The sequence below is a fragment of the Ceratotherium simum genome, chromosome 29, assembly GCF_057802395.1.
Source record: "Ceratotherium simum simum isolate JZ-2026a chromosome 29, ASM5780239v1, whole genome shotgun sequence".
NCBI lineage: Eukaryota > Metazoa > Chordata > Mammalia > Perissodactyla > Rhinocerotidae > Ceratotherium > Ceratotherium simum.
In genome coordinates, this window is record NC_141928.1 from 29731802 (window position 1) to 29751423 (window position 19622).

The 19622-nt window shown below is 40.1% G+C and overlaps 1 long non-coding RNA gene across 5 annotated transcripts in view; it reads left to right on the forward strand.

Moving 5' to 3' along the window:
• The window catches only part of LOC147913242 (uncharacterized), a 27553-nt gene continuing 7931 nt past the window's right edge, over positions 1 to 19622 (forward strand). For 2 of the 5 annotated variants that reach the window (XR_015548970.1, XR_015548974.1), the window contains exons 1-3: positions 1 to 233; positions 12255 to 12301; positions 14018 to 18921. This is a non-coding gene — a long non-coding RNA (uncharacterized LOC147913242). Of the gene's footprint in view, positions 234 to 7928; positions 8008 to 12254; positions 12302 to 14017; positions 18922 to 19622 lie in introns of those variants that run through there. The other 3 variants (XR_015548973.1, XR_015548971.1, XR_015548972.1) reach the window with 3 other exon arrangements.

A 19622-nucleotide genomic window follows, 5' to 3' on the forward strand; every position in this document is an offset into this window, starting at 1 on the left:
GGCGCGGCCCGACCGCCCAGCCCGCCAGGCGTCGGTCCCAGCGCCGGCGCGCTTGTGTCCGCGCGGAGCCTTGGGAGCCATGTGTTTCCTGAGGTGTTTTTACCTCAGACGTGCGAGGTGACGTCAGGATCTGCTGAAGGCTGAGATCGTCCCTGTGCCTCCTTTGTGGGCCCGTCACCTCATTTCCGTGCGCAGTTGCGGAAGATTCGTAAATGTTTGTGTGTGGAATGCGGGTGTGTGTCCATTGAGGAGTGTGGGTGCGCACGTGTCATGCTTTGCGTTTAAAGTCGTGGAGGTTTTTGCCAGGTTAAGTTTTATTTGGTGTGATGTACATATAGCTGCAGACCAGGGAGCCTTCACTTTTCTGCTCTGAGTGAATTCTCTCTCCCTATCTGGTGGTCTAGTTAAGATTCAGCCCTCTCACCACCACAGCTGGGGTTCATTTCCGGGTCAGGGAACCACAGCACCGGTCTGTAGGTTGTCAGACTGTGGCTGCCGTGTGTTGCTGTGATCCTGAAAGCTATGCCACTGGTAGTTCAAATACCAGCAGGGTCACCATGGTGGACAGGTTTCAGCAGAGCTTCTAGACGGAGATGGCTAGGAAGAAGGACCTGGCCACCCACTTGCTAAAGCAGCCCTGAAAACCGTATGAATAGCGGTGGGGCCTTGTCTCATATGCTGGAAGGAGAGAGGATGGCACAAAAAGACCAGGCAGTGTTCCGCCCTGCTGTCCCAGGGTCGCTAGGAGTCTGAAAGGATTGGAAGGCACTAACAACAAATCTCCCTATGGCCATCCCCAGCATGTTCTTGTAAGGCTTCTAATAATGAGTTAGATGGTATTTCTCAGGAGCTCCGAAGATTGGAGGCACCCAACTAGATATGAGAAAGTCTAATTTAAACCTACATAGTTTAAAAAGTCAAATCGTTTTGTAAGCCTTAAAAGCAAAACAGCTAAGGTGGGCCGTGGCGGAGTGGTTAGGTTCGGCGCACTTTGCTTCGGCAGCCCCTGTTCGGTTCTGGGGCAGGGACCTATGCCACTCCACAGCAGCTGTGCTGTGTGGGTGAACCACAGACAAAATAGAGGAAGATTGACACAGATGTTAGCTCAGGGAAGATCTTCCTCAGAAAAAAAAAAGCAAAACAGCTGACCTCTGATCCTGGCCGCCCTGTCCCTGATTATTGGTCCCCAGAAGAACTACTTTCAACATTTTTCATCTGTTTCTTCTAATGTTTCGTTTCCCTTTTTCTAAATTATAGGCATTTTTCTGATGTTTCTTAATATTTTCACTTAGAGATAGTATCTGTTGCTTGGAAAATAAGGGTTTAAGTCTCTTATATTCCACTCCCCCCAAATACACTTCCCTTCCCACATCTGATAACACATTAAGAATAGTTCTTACATTATTAATTTATATTATATTAATATTTACATTTTTATTACTAATTACATTAAATTAGTAATGTAATGCAGTACACACATAATGCATAAACACAATTACACACACAATAGTTACATTATTGCACACATTGAAATAATATTGCTTACACTATTAAAACTAGGGAATTATTACAGGGCTAGCACCTGTGATTGTATTGGTTGTGCCTTGTGCAAAAACTTTTGAATCATCTGTTCCTAGGAAGGGAGGCTTTTTAAAATTAGTAATTCCAGAGAGGGTAAGTCAGTTTTTTCAGTTGATGGACATCATTTCTAACCAAGCAAGACAAAATGAAGCATCATCTGTGCCTGGACTGGATCTTTATGTTTAAATTTATTTTCTTTTTTTTTTAATTTTTTGTTTATTGCAGTAACATTGGTTTATAACATTGTAAAAATTTCAGGTGTACATCATTGTACTTCTATTTCTGCATAGATTACATCATGTTCACCACCAAAATACTAATTACAACCCATCACCACACACATGTACCCAATTATCCCTTTCACCCTCCTCCCTCCCCCCTTCCCCTCTGGTAACCACCAATCCAATCTCTGTCCCTATGTGTTTGTTTATTGTTGTTATTATCTACTACTTAATGAAGGAAATCATACGGTATTTGACCTTCTCCCTCTGACTTATTTCACTTTGCATCATGCCCTCAATGTCCATCCATGTTGTCACAAATGGCTGGATTTCATCGTTTCTTATGGCTGAGTAGTATTCCATTGTGTATATATACCACAGCTTTTTTATCCATTCGTCCCTTGATGGGCACTTAGGTTGCTTCCAAGTCTTGGCTATCGTGAATAAGGCTGCAATGAACACAGGGGTGCATGTACCTTTGCAAATTGGTGTTTTCAAGTTCTTTGGATAAATACCCAACAGTGGAATAGCTGGATCATATGGTAGTTCTATCGTTGATTTTTTGAGGAATCTCAATACTGTTTTCCATAGTGGCTGCACCAGTTTGCACTCCCACCAGCAGTGTATGAGAGTTCCCTTCTCTCCACAACCTCTCCAACACATGTTGTTTCCTGTCTTGTTAATCATAGCCATTCTGACGGGCGTGAGGTGATATCTCATTGTAGTTTTGATTTGCATTTCCCTGATAGTTAGTGATTTTGAACATCTTTTCATGTGTCTGTTGGCCATCTGTATATCTTCTTTGGAGAAATGTCTGTTCAGGTCTTTTGCCCATTTTTTAATTGGGTTGGTAGTTTTTTTGTTGTTGAGATGCATGAGTTCTTTATATATTTTGGAGATTAAGCCCTTATCAGATGTATGGTTTGCAAATATCTTCTCCCAATTGTTAGGTTGTCTTTTCGTTTTGTTGATGGTTTCCTTTGCTGTGCAGAAGCTTTTTAGTTTGATGTAGTCCCATTTGTTTATTTTTTCTATTGTTTCTCTTGCCCGGTCAGATGTGGTGTTTGAAAAGATGTTGCTAAGACTGATGTCGAAGAGCGTACTGCCTATGTTTTCTTCTAGAACTTTCACAGTTTCAGGTCTTACATTCAAGTCTTTAATCCATTTGGAGTTAATTTTTGTGTATGGTGTAAGGTAAGAGTCTACTTTCATTTTTTTGCATATGGCTATCCAGTTTTCCCAACACCATTTGTTGAAGAGACTTTCTTTTCCCCATTGTATGTTCTTGGCTCCTTTGTCAAAGATTAGCTGTCCATAGATGTGTGGGTTTATTTCTGGGCTTTCAATTCTATTCCATTGATCTGTGTGTCTGTTTTTGTGCCAGTACCATGCTGTTTTGGTTACTATAGCTTTGTAGTATATTTTGAAATCAGGGAGTGTGATACCTCCAGCTTTGTTCTTTTTTCTCAGGATGCCTTTAGCTATTCGGGTGCTTTTGTTGTTCCATATAAATTTTAGGATTCTTTGTTCTATTTCTGTGAAAAATGTTGTTGGAACTTTGATAGGGATTGCATTGAATCTATAGATGGCTTTAGGAAGTATGGACATCTTAACTATGTTAATTCTTCCAATCCAAGAGCACGGAATATCTTTCCATTTCTTTGTGTCTTCTTCAATTTCTTTCAGAAATGTTTTATAGTTTTCGGTGTACAGACCTTTTACCTCTTTGGTTAAGTTTATTCCTAGGTATTTTATTCTTTTTGTTGCAATTGTAAATGGGATGGTATTCTTAATTTCTCTTTCTGCTACTTCGTTGTTAGTGTACAGAAATGCAACTGATTTTTGTATGTTGATTTTGTATCCTGCAACTTTACCATATTCGTTTATTACTTCTAAAAGTTTTCTGGTGGATTCTTTAGGGTTTTCTATATATAAAATCATGTCATCTGCAAATAGTGACAGTTTCACTTCTTCCTTTCCAATTTGGATCCCTTTTCTTTCTTTCTCTTGCCTGATTGCTCTGGCTAGGACTTCCAATACTATGTTAAATAGGAGTGGTGACAGTGGGCATCCTTGTCTGGTTCCTGTTCTTAGAGGGATAGCTTTCAGTTTTTCACCATTGAGGATGATATTAGCTGTGGGTTTCTCATATATGGTCTTTATTATGTTGAGGTACTTTCCTTCTATACCCATTTTATTCAGAGTTTTTATCATAAATGGATGCTGGATCTTGTCAAATGCTTTCTCTGCATCTATTGAGATGATCATGTGATTTTTGTTCTTCATTTTATTAATGTGGTGTATTACGTTGATTGATTTGGCGAATGTTAAACCATCCCTGCATACCTGGAATAAATCCCACTTGATCATGGTGTATAATCTTTTAACGTATTGTTGTATGCGATTTGCTAGTATTTTGTTGAGGATTTTCGCATCGATGTTCATCAGTGATATTGGCCTGTAATTTTCCTTTTTTGTGTTGTCCTTGTCTGGTTTTGGTATCAGGGTAATGTCAGCTTCGTAGAATGAGTTAGGGAGCTTCCCCCCCTCCTCAATTTTTTGGAAGAGTTTGAGAAGGATAGGTATTAAGTCTTCTTTGAATGTTTGGTAGAATTCACCAGGGAAGCCGTCTGGTCCTGGACTTTTATTTTTGGGGAGGTTTTTGATTACTGTTTCGATCTCCTTACTGGTGATTGGTCTATTCAAATTCTCTACTTCTTCTTGATCCAGTTTTGGAAGGTTGTATGATTCTAAGAATTTATCCATTTCTTCCAGATTGTTGAATTGGTTGGCATATAGTTTTTCATAGTGTTCTCTTATAATCTTTTGTATTTCTGAGGTGTCTGTTGTAACCTCTCCTCTTTCATTTCTGATTTTACTTATTTGCGCCTTCTCTCTTTTTTTCTTGGTGAGTCTAGCTAAAGGTTTGTCTATTTTGTTGATCTTTTCAAAGAACCAGCTCTTGGTTTTATTAATTTTTTCTATTGTTTTTTTGGTCTCTATTTCATTTATTTCTGCTCTGATTTTTATTATTTCCCTTCTTCTACTGATTTTGGGCTTTGTTTGTTCTTCTTTTTCCAGTTCCTTTAGGTGCATTGTTAGATTGTTTATTTGAGATTTTTCTTGTTTGTTGAGATAGGCCTGTATTGCTATAAACTTCCCTCTTAGAACCGCTTTTGCTGTATCCCATAAATTCTGGCATGTCGTATTTTCATTTTCATTTGTCTCCAGGTATTTTTTGATTTCTTCTTTGATTTCTTCATTAACCCAGTCGTTGTTCAGTAGCATTTTGTTTAATCTCCATGTATTTGTGGCTTTTCTGATTTTCTTCCTATAGTTGATTTCTAGTTTCATACCTTTGTGGTCAGAAAAGATGCTTGGTATTATTTCAATCTTCTTAAATTTATGGAGACTTGTTTTGTGGCCTAATATGTGATCAATCCTGGAGAACGTTCCATGTGCATTTGAAAAGAACGTGTATTCTTCGGTTTTTGGATGGAATGCTCTGTATATATCTACTAGGTCCATCTGTTCTAGTGTGTCGTTTAAGGCCAATGTTTCCTTATTGATCTTCTGTTTGGATGATCTATCCGTTGGTGTAAGTGGAGTGTTAAAGTCCCCTACTATTATTGTGTTACTGTCTATTTCTGTTTTTATGTCTGTTAATAATTGCTTTATATATTTAGGTGCACCTACATTGGAGTGCGTAGATATTTACAAGTGTTATATCCTCTTGTTGGATTGTTCCCTTGATCATTATGTAATGCCCTTCTTTGTCTCGTTTTACAGTTTTTGTTTTAAAGTCTATTTTGTCTGATATGAGTACTGCTACCCCAGCTTTCTTTTCATTGCCATTTGCGTGGAGTATCTTTTTCCATCCCTTCACTTTCAGTTTGTGTGTGTCTTTAGGTCTGAAGTGTGTCTCTTGTATGCAGCATATATATGGGTCTTGTTTTTATCCAGTCAGCCACCCTATGCCTTTTAACTGGAGCATTTAGTCCATTGACGTTTAAAGTAGCTATTGATAAGTATGTACTTACTGCCATTTTTTAACTTTTTTTTTTTCTCAGTGTTTTAGTAGTCCTTCTCTGTTCCTTACTTCTTCTATACAGAATTGATGGTCACTTTAGTTTGACCTCTGTCTGAAAGCTGTACTCTTTAACTACCCTCCTCCCTCCTTTTATGTTTTTGATATCATATCCAACCTCTTTTTGTGCATTTGTATCCATTACGTTCTAATCGTGGAAATAGATAATTTTTCCTATTTGTGGTCTTCTCTTTTCCCCTTAAATCAGTCCCTTTAACATTTCTTGTAACACTGGTTTCTTGGTGACAAACTCCTTTAATTTTTGCTTATCTGGGAAAATTTTGATCTCTCCTTCCATTTTGAACGATAACCTTGCTGGGTAGAGTATTCTTGGCTGTAAGTTTTTTCCTTTTAGCACTTTAAATATATCATGCCATTCTCTTCTAGCCTGTAAGGTTTCTGCTGAGAAGTCAGCTGATAGCCTTATGGGGTTTCCTTTGTATGTAACTTGACATTCTCTTGCGGCTTTTAGGATTCTCTCTTTATCTTTAATTCTGGACATTTTGATTATGATGTATCTTGGTGTGGGCCTCTTTGGGTTTATCTTGTTTGGGGCTCTCTGTGCCTCCTGTACCTGGATGTCTGTTTCCTTCCTTAGGTTAGGGAAGTTTTCATCTATTATTTCTTGAAATAGATTCTCTGCCCCCTTGTCTCGCTCTTCTCCTTCCGGGACACCTATAACACGGATATTAGTGCGCTTGATGTTGTCCCAGAGGTCCCTTAGACTGTCCTCACTCTTTTTAATTCTTTTCTCTTTTACCTGTTCAGCTTGGGTAATTTCTTCTAGTCTTTCTTCCAGCTCACAGATCCGTTCTTCTGTATCCTCTACTCTGCTTTTGAGTCCCTCTAATGAATTTTTCATTTCCAGTATTGTATTCTTCATTTCTGATTGGTTCTTTTTTATATCTTCCATTTCTTTGTTGACATTCTCACTGAGTCCATCTATTCTTCTCCCCAGATCAGTGAGCATCCTTAACACTCTTAGTTTGAACTCTCTGTCGGGTAGGTTGCTCATTTCTGTTTCACTAAGTTCCTTTTCTGGGGTTTTGTCCTGTTCCCTTGCTTGGAATGTATTCTTTTGCCTCTTCATTTTGCCTCTTTCCCTGTGCTTGTGTCTACGTATTAGGTAGGTCAGCTACGTCTCCTGCTCTTGGATAGGTGACCTTATGTAAGTGATGGCTTAGGAGGCTTCCAGTGTGCTTCCCTCAGTTCTCAATGTTCCAGGGGTGACCCCTATGTGGGCTACGTGTATCCTTCTGCTGTGGCCTGTTTGCCCTCCCTGTAGGCACCCAGGGAGGCTGAGTTATGCTCCTGGCCGGCTGTTGTAATGCTCAGCTGCTTGTAGTTGTTGTGGGCCCTTCAGTCTCTTTATCAGCTGTGGGGAGCCCCAGCACAGTTGGCTGCAAGTTCTAATACCACATTTGTGTTGCAGTATTTCTTTTAAGTGAGTAGGCCCCCACCGTGGCAGGTTGTTAGGCTCAGGGCCTTACAATTGCTGTAAGCCTCTAGCCTATTAGGTCTCTTGTCAGCTCTCTGAGGATTACAGCTGGGTGGGGCTGCCCTCAGGCACAGGAGCACCCAATTGTTTCAGGTTTTGGAAGGTGGAGCAAACCTCCTATGTGAGTCTTTGAGAAGTACAAGTCTTCTGTGGCTGAGAAGCCCTGCCGCCCACAGGTCCACACACACAGTCAACACAGTCCTGCCCCGTGTGAGTGCCCCGACCTCCCCAAGTGGACCCAGTCTCTCCACGGCGGGAGCCCCACACACTCTGCCACCGCCCCACACTCTCCACCCGCTCCTTGTGCACACCCTGCCCCGCTCAAGTCAGCTCAGTTGCCAGGCTGCAGAGAATCCAGTCACCAATCTATGCAGGCCCACACGTTGCCTGAGGGCTTGTTGTTGGGTGGGGCTAGTCTCTAGGGTGGGCTGCCTGCCCTGGCTGAGCTGGATTAAATCGGTGCTCTAGCGGGTGGAGCAGACCCTGGGCTAGCAGGTCTCAGGGAGAACTCCAATGGCGTCTGTGTCAGCACGCCCACCAGGCCACAACAATGGCCGCCGCCAATGTCCCAGTCCCTGGAGAGGTCTCACCCTCACCGAGATGCACTCAGGGCCTATTAGGTGAGTCTCTTGTCACCGAAGCACTGTGCACCTTTCTTTCTGGTGATTTTAGAATGCTTTCTGGAACGGGTGAGTTTATGCGCGGGCCCTTTAAGAGCCAGTTTTAGTTTCTTTGTGAACCGGGTTTTCTGGGGGTGCTCCCCAATGCTTTAGTAGCAGGCAAAGTCAGATATTATGCCGCTGGTCTCAATTGTGCTGGGTCCACAAAATGCCCACAGCGGGGGCGCTCCCCGGCTCAGGGCCCCGCGCCTCCAGGGAGGCTGCGTACCTGTGAGCTGCTCCCGGCGGCCGTGACGCTGGCGGCTTGTGAAGGCGGCGTTTTCCTCTCCAGAAGGGAGTCTCTGCCTCTTCTACCCCAGTTAGGATTGTCCGTTGTTGCAGGAGTTCCTCTTATCCAGTTTTCAGTTCTGTCTCAGGGGTAATTTTTCCACGAGTAGTTGTAAATTGGCTGTGTCCACGGGAGGAGGTGAGTTCAGAGTCTGCCTACGCCGCCATCTTGACTCCGCCCCCCTAAATTTATTTTCTTAGGCATTTCCTCCACCCCCCAGGAATTAATTCATTCATTCAACCCGTATTTATTAAATTCCTTGTATGCCTCAGGCACTTTTCCAGAAACGGGATACAAGGGTTAACAGAAGACAAAGTTCTTGTCCTCTTGGAACTTACAGGTTGGGGAAAACAGATAAACAAATGAAGAGAAAATATACCAGGGATTAATAAATACTATGAGGAAAAACACAGTAGGATATGGAGCGTAGAAAGTGCTAGGCGGAGGTAGCAGAGACCGCCAGCTATTTCTTCATATCATATCCATTCTCCCCCCACCCCCCCACCCCCCCGCTTTTAAAAATTAGTAATTGTTGAATGAAATAGAGTCTAGGTAAAAATTAAATGAAGGAATTTATTTGATAATCAATGTGAGGAACTCGAGTCCTGGGAAACAGTCCAACAGAGTATTCTGAGGAACTGCTCATTGGTCGACAGGTCTGAGGGAGTTTATATACCCTTTAACAATGCAGTGTATGTGTAGGAAAGGGCTTACACATCTAATATTCGTATACTTCAAAGATAACATGAACAAGAACTTTTTGGTTATGCATCAAACAAGGCTTGTAATGTTATCTATGTGTGGAGGGAAGGAAGGACCAGGGTCATTACTTTTTCTCTCAATCTTTAAGAAATGCAGCTGGGAAATGTGAGAGCTAGGTACCCATTATCTCTTCCTGTTGCTGATTCATCCTGCTGGTATCTTCAATCATGAGATGAGGGGTTGCAAGGTCATTTAGACACAGGCTTACGAGGCCTGCATGGCTGCTTCACAGTACAGTATGGATTTTTATTGTACTGACTTTAAGCCTATGCAGCTTGCTTGCTAGATTTGCATAGACCAGGGAGAGGGGTCCCAAATGTTTGTTCACATAATAGAACCCACGCACTTGGTGCAGCTGTGTGACCAAGTCCTGGCCAGTGGGATGTACTAGTGCGTTCATGACCTACTGTGAGGGATCTTAAAGCAGTGTAGGAGGGGTTGTTCCCCTCTTTGTTCTTTTCTTATTTCTGCTTGCTGGAATGTGGATGTCATGGCTTGAGTTCTTGGATTATGGGGTAGAAGTCACATGCTGAAGATGGTGGAACAAGAGAGAAGAAGCCTAGGCTCTGACACTATGGAACACCATACCAGGAGCCCTGGACTGCCCATCTCTGGACGTCTTTGACATGAGAAATCATCTTCTAGTTTAAGCCACTGCTATATAGCCTAAACCTATGATCTTAATCAGTAGGAGGGTGACTATTTCTTTTTTCTCCTTCTTTGCTTCATTTGTTTCTGTTGTTTCCCATACTATCACTTATTAATCACCAAATTCTTTGCCATAAAAATAAATTTCCTTTCAATGTGATTAAACTTGTTAATTACCTTATCAGTTTCATCTTCTAGAGTTATTTTTTGGGAGTCCTTCGTTTTCTTGCTCCGGTGTGAACTAGTTGTTGTCTAAGATGGCATGGTAGTAATTCTGGGATCTCCTTTCACTGATATCCTAGGACGTCTCATTTGTCTTGTGTTGGACTTCCTGTTTCCAGGATCTTCTATCTTTTTCTTTCACTCCTAATTTTAGGAGAGGTTATGTGGGAATTAAACTTTTGAGACTTGCATCTCTCAAAATGTTTTGTTCTACCAACCTTCTTGATTCATATTTGGGCTGGGCATAAAAATATACGTTGGAAATAATTTTTTCCTCATATTTTTGAAGGTAATTCTCCAGTGTTGATAGCTTCTAGTGAGAAATTCATGTGATTCTGAATCCTGACTCTTCATATGTGACTTGTTTCTCTCTCTCACTTTGGAACCTTTTGTATTTTTCTATTTGTCCCTGGTGTTCTGAAATTTCACAACAATGTGCCTTTGAGTAGGTATTTTTTCATCCATCACTGTACACTCTTAATCTGGACACTCTTTGATCCTGACAAATGTTTGTGTTTCTTGGATTTTTTCCTTCTCTTGTTGATCTCTGGGATTTCTGTTGTTCAAACATTATGCTTCCACTTGATCTTCTAAATTTCCTTTTTCTGTTATTTTACATCTGTACTTTTTTAGTCTAGGTTTTTTTGGGTAGCTACCACAATTTTATCTTCTAACTCATCGATTGAATTTTTTGTGTGTGTGTGAGGAAGATAAGCCCTGAGCTAACATCCATGCCAGTCCTCCTCTTTTTTTGCTGAGGAAGACCGGCCCTGAGCTAACATCTATTGCCAATCCTCCTTTTTTTTTTCCCCTTTTTCTCCCCAAAGCCCCAGTAGATAGTTGTATGTCATAGTTGCACATCCTTCTAGTTGCTGTATGTGGGACGCCACCTCAGCATGGCTGGACAAGCCGTGCGTTGGCGTGCGCCCGGGATCTGAACCCGTGCCGCCAGTAGTGGAGCACGTGCACTTAACTGCTAAGCCATGGGGCTGGCCCCCATCTGTTGAATTTTAAACTTCTACTTTCACAGAATTTATCTCCAAGAGCTCCTTTTTTATTCCTTTCCAAGAATATTTCTTTATTTCTCTCTGTCTTTTCAGCAAGAATATCTTCTTTTTGTTTCATGGGTTTAATATTTCTGTCTCTGAGGACATTAATTACAGGTGTTTATTTTTTAGTATTGTTTTATGTCTTCTTCCTGCATTATTTCTGTTTCTTTTAAGTTTTATTATGTTTTCTGTCATTTTATTTTTCTGCCTTGGTACTAGCATTTTTCCTAAAATATTTTTGTATTTGGGATCTTGGTATCAGCTCATATTTTGGAATGAGACAAAAGAAATTTGAAAGCTCCTTAAGTATGAGTGGGGCTTGTCTCGTGGTGGGCTTCACTGTAGGGTTTTCTGATGGTGCTATTTCACTGCAAGGAAATGGCCCCATCTGTTATCATCTGTAAGTCATTTCTCTTAGTCTTTTCAGTTAGCCTTTGAGGAAACTTCCTGGGTCCCATCTGTGAGTTATAAGCCTTACTGCCAGTTTCCTGTGAGTGAGGAGGGAGGGAGGTTGGATATCTCAGTATTTAGTAGGTAGCCAGTCACTTAATTTAATTGTTTATGACTGGTTCTGACCCCTACAGCTGTATCTGGTATTCCTGAAAGTGGCTCTACCTTTCAAGAATACCATTTATTAAATAGGATAGGCTAAACTCCTGTAACAAATAGACACCAAAATGTATAATGTCTCAAACACAACTGGATTTTATTTCTTGTTCCTTAAGAATCTAAAGTAGATTTTCCTCACTGGCAGGCAGCTCTTCTATACATGGTGAATTAAGGGTGCTGGCTTCTTCTACCCTGTGGCTTTAGCATAGAGCCCCATCATCAACTGCATCTAGTCAGCAGAAAGATAGAGAGAATTTCCATGGGGAACATACTTAACAGATAGTGAGGAGCAAAATTCATAGCTGCAACGTAGAGAGGGAAAACGTTGGTAAGTGCTGATTGGTGTGTAGACAATCTCCTATTCCCTTTCTCATGGGTTTTAATTATCCTCAAAACTCTGTGAGTTAAACTTTATCTCCAAGTGAGAAAGGTGAAGTTCCAAGAGATGAAAAATTTTTTCAGGGTTACTGCTGCTAAGTGGCACATCCAGGGTTTGAAGCAAGATAGTAAACCAGTTCCATTTACCATTTATTTTTAAGAGATGTGGATCTTTAAGGTAGTTTTAGATTTGCGGTGGAAAATAGCTTCTAAAACAGCTTTTAACAAGAAATGTTTTTCTGTGAATTTAGGAAAAAAAGAAAAAACAAATCCCTAAAGTGCCTGGAAGATACATGGGGTAAGCATTTTGAAAATTATTGTTGTATATCCTAAATTTCTGACAAGTGGTCCAAAGGAGCGCTAGTCCCAAGCTAGATAATTCTGGATTATTAAAATAGGCTAATGGGATACAGAGCAACCGGTACTTATTTTAGATTAGGTCGACTGAGGTTGTCTATCTAGGAGGTAAGAGGAAACATTATCATACATACAAAATTGTATATAATGTATCAGTACACTTTAAAGAAGAAAAATAAAGTGAATGCCTGTTACACTGCCACCAAGCTTAAGACAGAATATTGGCAGTAACTTAGAAGCCCAACAATACATGTTCCCTTCTGGTCACATTCTCCTCCCTACAACACCCTCCACAACCTCCCTCAAGTAACCATGATCCCTAATTTTGTGTTAATCATTGCATTCATTTTCTTTAAAATTGAACTACGTTGGTATATAACTTTAGACAATATATTGTTTTCATTTGCCTGTTTTAGAACTGCTATAAATGGAATGAGACTATTTTTTATTATTCTGTTATTTGATTTTTAGCTTTGACATAAGATTTTTGAAAATGACATATTGATGCAGTCACAGAAATTAATACATTACTGTATGCTATTCCATTGTATGGATATATCTTTATTTATTTGTCCATTTGACTATGATGGACAAAGATCTTTTGAATTTTGTAATAGGTATTTCCTGTTTCCATAGGAAGAATTTCTCTAGGGCAGGGATTCTTAACCTTTTTTTGTGCCATAAAACCCTTTGGAAATCTTGTAAGCCTATGGAATTCTAATGTTTTTATATGCCTAGCAAATACCTAGGGTTACATAGAAGACAGATTATATTGAGCTAGAGTCATCAAAATATAAAAGTAAACTCTTGATAAAGAAATAGACATGCTTCTTTATTGAGGTACTAAGTAACGAGATCTATTGTTGGATTTATCAGGTATCATAATTTAGAAGTAGTGAAGGGGTCGGGTCGGCCCCATGGCTTAGCGGTTAAGTGCGCATGCTCCGCTGCTGGCAGCCCGGGTTCGGATCCCGGCGCCAAGACCGACAAGACGGCTTGTCCGCCATGCTGAGGTCAAGGCCCCACATACAGCAACTAGAAGGATGTGCAGCTATGACATACAACTATCTACTGGGGCTTTGGGGGAAAAAAGAAAAATTATTAGAAGTAGTGAAGGGCATAAAAGAAATTTTAATATATTTGCAACAAGTGTAAATGGAATTGGATAATATCTATGATATTTAGTGGTGACAAAGTTACAGGTCCTGTTAGTAATGTTGTGATTATTATGTGTTGCCCACATTCATATTCAAAGGAAATGCTTATTTTCAGGTTGAAGTTGGTGACAATAAAGATTTTTCCCATCCAAGTTACCGGACCCCCTGAATTCTATCCATAGACCCCTTGGGGATCTGTGTACTGGAGGTTACAAACTACTGTTCTAGAGTGTTTACCTAGGGTGGAATTGCTGGGCCATAAGAGATGTAAATACTCATGTTTACTAAATAGTGCCAAACTGTCTTATAAATTTATACCCTTAATAACAATGTATGAGGTTTCTCTAACCAATTTTTTATTACTGCTCGTTTAGTCTGATGAGTGTGAAGGTGCATTTTTACACCTCACATAGGTATCAGTTAAAGGGTGGAGGAAATTATATGAGGGGGGCAAAGGCAACAATCCACTTGATGATGTTCCCGCTTGGTTTTGTCCAAAGGTCAGGCTCATGCAAATTTGCAAAAGGAAGAGGAGAGGTGGATCCAGTGCTGGCCCAGCTGAGTAGGAGGGCGGTAGCTGTGCATGTGATCTCCAGATTCTCGAATTTGGTGATATGCCCCTGGGTAAGTGCTCTCTTGGTGCTGTATTCTGAGGCCACTAGGTGGTGGCATAGACTAGCTTTTCCTTCATTAGGTCTCAAACTGTGTGCATGTCTATTTTTGTTGTGATTTTTGAGTTCCTGTAATTTAAGCTATAGGTTTTTAGTGTGGAGTTAGCTTACAGTTCCTTTTTTGATGTGTATTATACAAGATTATGTTTTGGAGAAAAGAAATTTCATAAAGGTGAATTATCATCATGTTCATGGGTTTATTTTTATTATTATTAATAAAAGTAGTTGGTAATAAAATACTAATTCAATTTTCATTCAGTGTCCCCAAAAAAGTTTCCTACTCATATCCGTGAATATTTGTTCAGCACCTGTGGTGTGATGAGCAGTGAATTCAATACTATGAGAAGGAGAAAGACTGGATGCCTCTTCTTGAGCTTGTCTACGTGTCTTGATATTTCTATATCAGCATCTTTGCTTCTGGTCTTCTTAAAATAAGTAGCAGGAAAGATTTGTGAGCAGCTCAATATTAAATATAGTATAATTTATTTAATGTTTCTATTAATAAAACAAATTGTTCTTATTACTAAAACATATGAATATATGAGTTTAAGATATATCCAATATATCCTTTTTTAGATATCCTATATTAATTGGCTTTCTTTATGTTTTGCATTAGAAAGTGAATTGTAGTGCCAATGACGTTTTAAAACTTCTCATTAATAAATGCAATTACTTCCTAAAATAAGCTTTGCAAGCCTATTGCTTTGGATAATCCTTGTGCCTCCCAACTGGGGTTGGGGAGAAATGTTGCAGGAGCAGTATTTCTGGACCTGTGCTATTTGTTTTATATTTTTGTTACTAAATTTGAACAGTTTCTTTACTAGTTATAAGTTGAGACACCGTCTAGCTTTAAATGCACTTAGTTTGTGCCATATTTTTTTTTTTTTTAAATTTTATTTATTTATTTATTTATTTCCCCCCAAAGCCCCAGTAGATAGTTGTATGTCATAGCTGCACATCCTTCTAGTTGCTGTATGTGGGACGCGGCCTCAGCATGGTCAGAGAAGTGGTGCGTCGGTGCACGCCCGGGATCTGAACCCGGGCCGCCAGCAGCGGAGCGCGCTCACTTAACCGCTAAGCCACGGGGCCGGCCCATGTGCCATATTTTTTTTATGAAGTTTCTCTTTCAAGTAAACACCCATTATCTGGTGTTCTCCAGTGTATTTCTCTTCAACTCCACAAATTGTCCCGGATACCTACTAGCTGAGTAATCAATTCACTTTTTAATCTATTTTAGGTTTCCTTGATCATCATTGATTACTTTTGCAGCATGTTTATAATTTGTTATGTTTTATTTTTTCTTAATATTGTATTGAGGGCCAGAGCATTAATGCAAGGGGCTTGTCAGCTGTATCGAAACACAGGGGGCTTATTGTCTCTTTGCCCCTTGCTAGGTCCTTCAGGATATCACCTAGGATTTTCCCAAACACACTCTGTGATCTAAGGTCAAATGTCCCTCTATCTCTTATGAAGGTTTACAGACACATGGTTTATAGGAAATCATCACTATTCAGATTAAAATTCCCTCTGAAAAATGTTCTAAGTTGACTTGTCAAGATAGCTTAATAGTACATATTCTTATAAGTAAGCTTCATATTCAAGATGATTTTCTTCTAATATAAAGACATTAAATATTAAAAAATATAGTTCTCAGTTTTCATACCCTCTGAAATCATCTGAAGCTCCCATTAGCACAAAATATACTGAGGCCGTATAATTCCTGTTTCATAGTATTTTTCACTATCAGTTGGTCCTGAGCCTGTATGTTTCTTGGAAAGAGGCATGTTGGTCAATCCATGTTACCGGAGTCTCTTCTATGATTATCTCGTTAATGAGAGTTAGGCCCTCATTTGGTTGGTTAATCTTTTTCTCATTCCTATTTAGCTGCCCCTCACATTTTTTCACAGGCATTAAAATAAATATTGACTTAAAATTTTCAAATCATATATCCCATTCCTATTGCTCTCTCTCTCAGAGAATGTCGGTGATACCTATTGCACAGACAAGAGAACATCAGATTCTAATGTGCCTGATATCAAGCAGGAGCTGTTGTGTATATTATATCTTTCGCTTAATCCTTTCTTATTCTCTTTCATTTCAGTTTGAGGTTGATATTTCCATTTCACAGATTAAAGCAAAAACAGCAAACAAGAAACTCAAAGAAGCTTAGTGACTTGCCAAAGAATAACAAAATGAGTAGTTTAGAGCTGGTTCATTCATTTTAATTACTGTCCAATAATCCAGTGTTTGAGTGTACTGTAATTTTGTTTTGTCTCCTGTTGATATTTAAGTGTTTTCTTATGTTTATTTTATAAATAATTCTTCCATGAGTAACTTTGTACACATCCTCTTGGGTACAACCTGTAAGTAGAATTACTGAGTCAACCTCACTGGTTCTTGCTTATTTGCTCATTGAAGTATCATGTATACTCTCACTGGCTGTGAATGGGATTTCCTCTTTCTCCACATTCTTGGCAGTTCTTCTACTGTATGACTTTAATATTTGCCTATTTATCTGTGAGAAAAACCTCTATTTGATTTACATTTCTCTGATTTCTTGTGAATTGAGCATACTTTCATAATTTTATAGGCCATATCATTTTCATTTTTTGGGGTCTCACTTTATTACCATTGCCCAATTTTCTGTTGTATTGTTCACTTTATCTTATTGATTTGAAGGGTTGCTGAATATGCCAGAAAGAGGAGCATGGTGATGTCAAAAGTGCCTAAGGTAATAGGTGACCCTCAGCATTGGCTTCTTGCAGAATCCAGAGAGACAGACCTGCTCAGCGGGTTGGACGGCAAAGGCTCCTCCCAGGTGAAGAGCTGGAAACTCACACAGCAGCAGTTTCTGGCCCTTTTGTGGAAGAGGCTGCTGATTTCGAGACGGAGTCAGAAGGGATTCTCTGCTTAAGTGAGAAGTGCTGTTCCAGGCCACGGGCCTGGGCTTCATAGGTGGTCTCCCTGACCAATGGAGGGAGGATAGCATTGTGGTTATGAGACAGATGCTGGAGCCAGATTATCTGTCTTTCAATCCCAGTTCTGCTTCTTGCCACTCGTGTATCTGCTGGCAAGTTAATTCTCTGTACCTCAGTCTCCTCATCTGTAAAATGGGGATAATGATAGTACGTGTGACATAGGGTTGTTATGAAGATTAAAATGAGTGAGTGCTAAATGGGTCCTGATATTAAGTAGTGCTGTGTGTATATGTGTTAGTTTTATTGTAGAAGAGAACATAAAACGGACACAGTTTAGAAAACATGGCTGGGTAAATTCAATTTTCATAACCTGAGAGATGATATGTCTGGATGCACTTGAGATAGGAACTTATTGGAAACATGATTTTTCTCTAAATTGATGTTTAACTATAAATTAATAGAAAAGATAGCCAGAGAGGTCAGAAAAAAATTAGCAGAGAAGATTCATTATACTATTGCCTGCATGTCAGTGTTTGCATGCTAACTTGCTTAGTTAGGAGGGATAAAATTTTTTTCACCTATAAAGAAGTATAGAGGAAGAATAGAGAAGTATAGAGGAAGAGTCTGCAGAGATTCTTCCCTACAGACTGTGTGGGTAATGCAAAGAGTATGAGTTTGGAGCACACAGATTTGGATTTGAATTGTGGTTCTGCTACTTATTGGCTGTGTGATTTTGGGCAAGTTAGTCTCTGTGAACCTCTGTTACCTTGTTTTTTGATTGGTGATAATGATACTACTGCTTAGGGTTATAAAGGTAATTGAATGAGAGAATTCTTATTTCAGTACTTTCCCATGTTTAATTATTCACTCAGTGATAATTTTCTGCATTGAACATTAGAACCAAGGGCATCATTTGAATCTTTAAGTTTTTTTAAGGGTAAATAAGTGGAAGGAGCTTGGAGGTTATTTATAAAGTGTGTACAAGTCATTGATCTCAGAGAAGGTACAGGTATAAAGTTTGAGGAGGTACAAGAAGGATTTAGATAATTATGCTTTTTGAGGCCATTGAGGGAGACAATGGCTGCTGTTCCCTTTCATTAGAGACAGTGCTGTAGAGTGGTTTTATCAGAGTGTGGGATCTGAATGGGTCATCTAGTCTCAGGCCACAGATTACAAATGAGAACACTGAGGCCACAGTTGGAGGTGACTTCACGTGGATACACTTGTAGTAGAGGCAGAACCAGACTTCAGGTCTTCTGGCCTCTGGTCCAGGGCTTGTCTCAGCCTTCCTCTGAGCTGAGCTGGGCTCATGGCCCAGTGTATCTTTCTCAGGTTTTCAGAGGGAAGAGGGCAGGACCCAATGTTCTGAGTCACCCTGATGTGTGAGCACTGTTTACTCTGTGAAGTTCTCAGCTTAGTGCCTCTACCAGGTGGCCATAGCCTCTGGCCTGGTGCTGCTAGCTTCCAGAAATCCCTTGAAGGGAAGAGGTTTAGTTTTCAGGCTCCACTGCTTCCAAGCCACCAAGAATGCCTTGGTGGAGCTTGGCTATGGGCCCTGTGCTCCTCAGTTGCGTGCTGGCTGGTCTGGGAGGCTGGCTGGACGCACTCAAAGGGGCTTGTCGTTTGGCCTTCTTTCTAACACCTGCCCTTCTCCTGCGATTTCCCTTCCCCCTCTACCCGCTGGTTATAGATTGTCCTGCCAGCTGTGTTTGTCTGCATTGCCCTGGTGTTCAGTCTGATTGTGCCACCCTTTGGCAAGTACCCCAGCCTGGAACTTCAGCCCTGGATGTACAACGAACAGTACACATTTGTCAGGTATGTGTTTGCCTTCTGCGCCCAAGGAGAGAGGAGAGCTCAGGCAGACCAAGAGTGTTTACTATGCTGAGGGCCGAGGGGAGGTAGACCCAAGAATTACACAGTGGAATGGATTTTATCAGCTGTGGCTAAAGCTAAAGCTACACAAACTAATATTAGATGCAAAGAAGAGCAGTGAACAAACCTGAGATAATAGTCCTCTGTGGCCGCCAGAGCTCCTTTCCTCTTTATACTGCTGTTGTCAGGAACAGTCATATGTGTTTTATGTAAATAATCTTCCATTGCAAAAGAAATCTATGAGCTATGATATATTTGGATGTTTACAGCTATGTTTAATTTTGTAGTTTAATCACCGGGCTTACATACATTGTCAAAGCATTGTACCTTCAGGTTCTTGTTTTCTGCGCAGTAGAATTCATGTATTTATTACGTGTTCTTTTAGGTTGTAGATATTGGCTAGTATTTGTTCCTTAGACAAAAATACCCCCTACTCTATACAATCCAGTGCTTCAAAAAAAGGATAAAGGAATTTCTTACTCTTGTTAGGCAGAAATTTTCTTCATTCCTATAGTATTTATAGACCTTCAGATGAGGGGGAAACATGTCAGTAATATAAAAGACAAAGGACACTTTAAAAAAATATATACAAATCTATTTATCTATCTATCTATCTATCTATCTATCTATCTATCTATCTATCT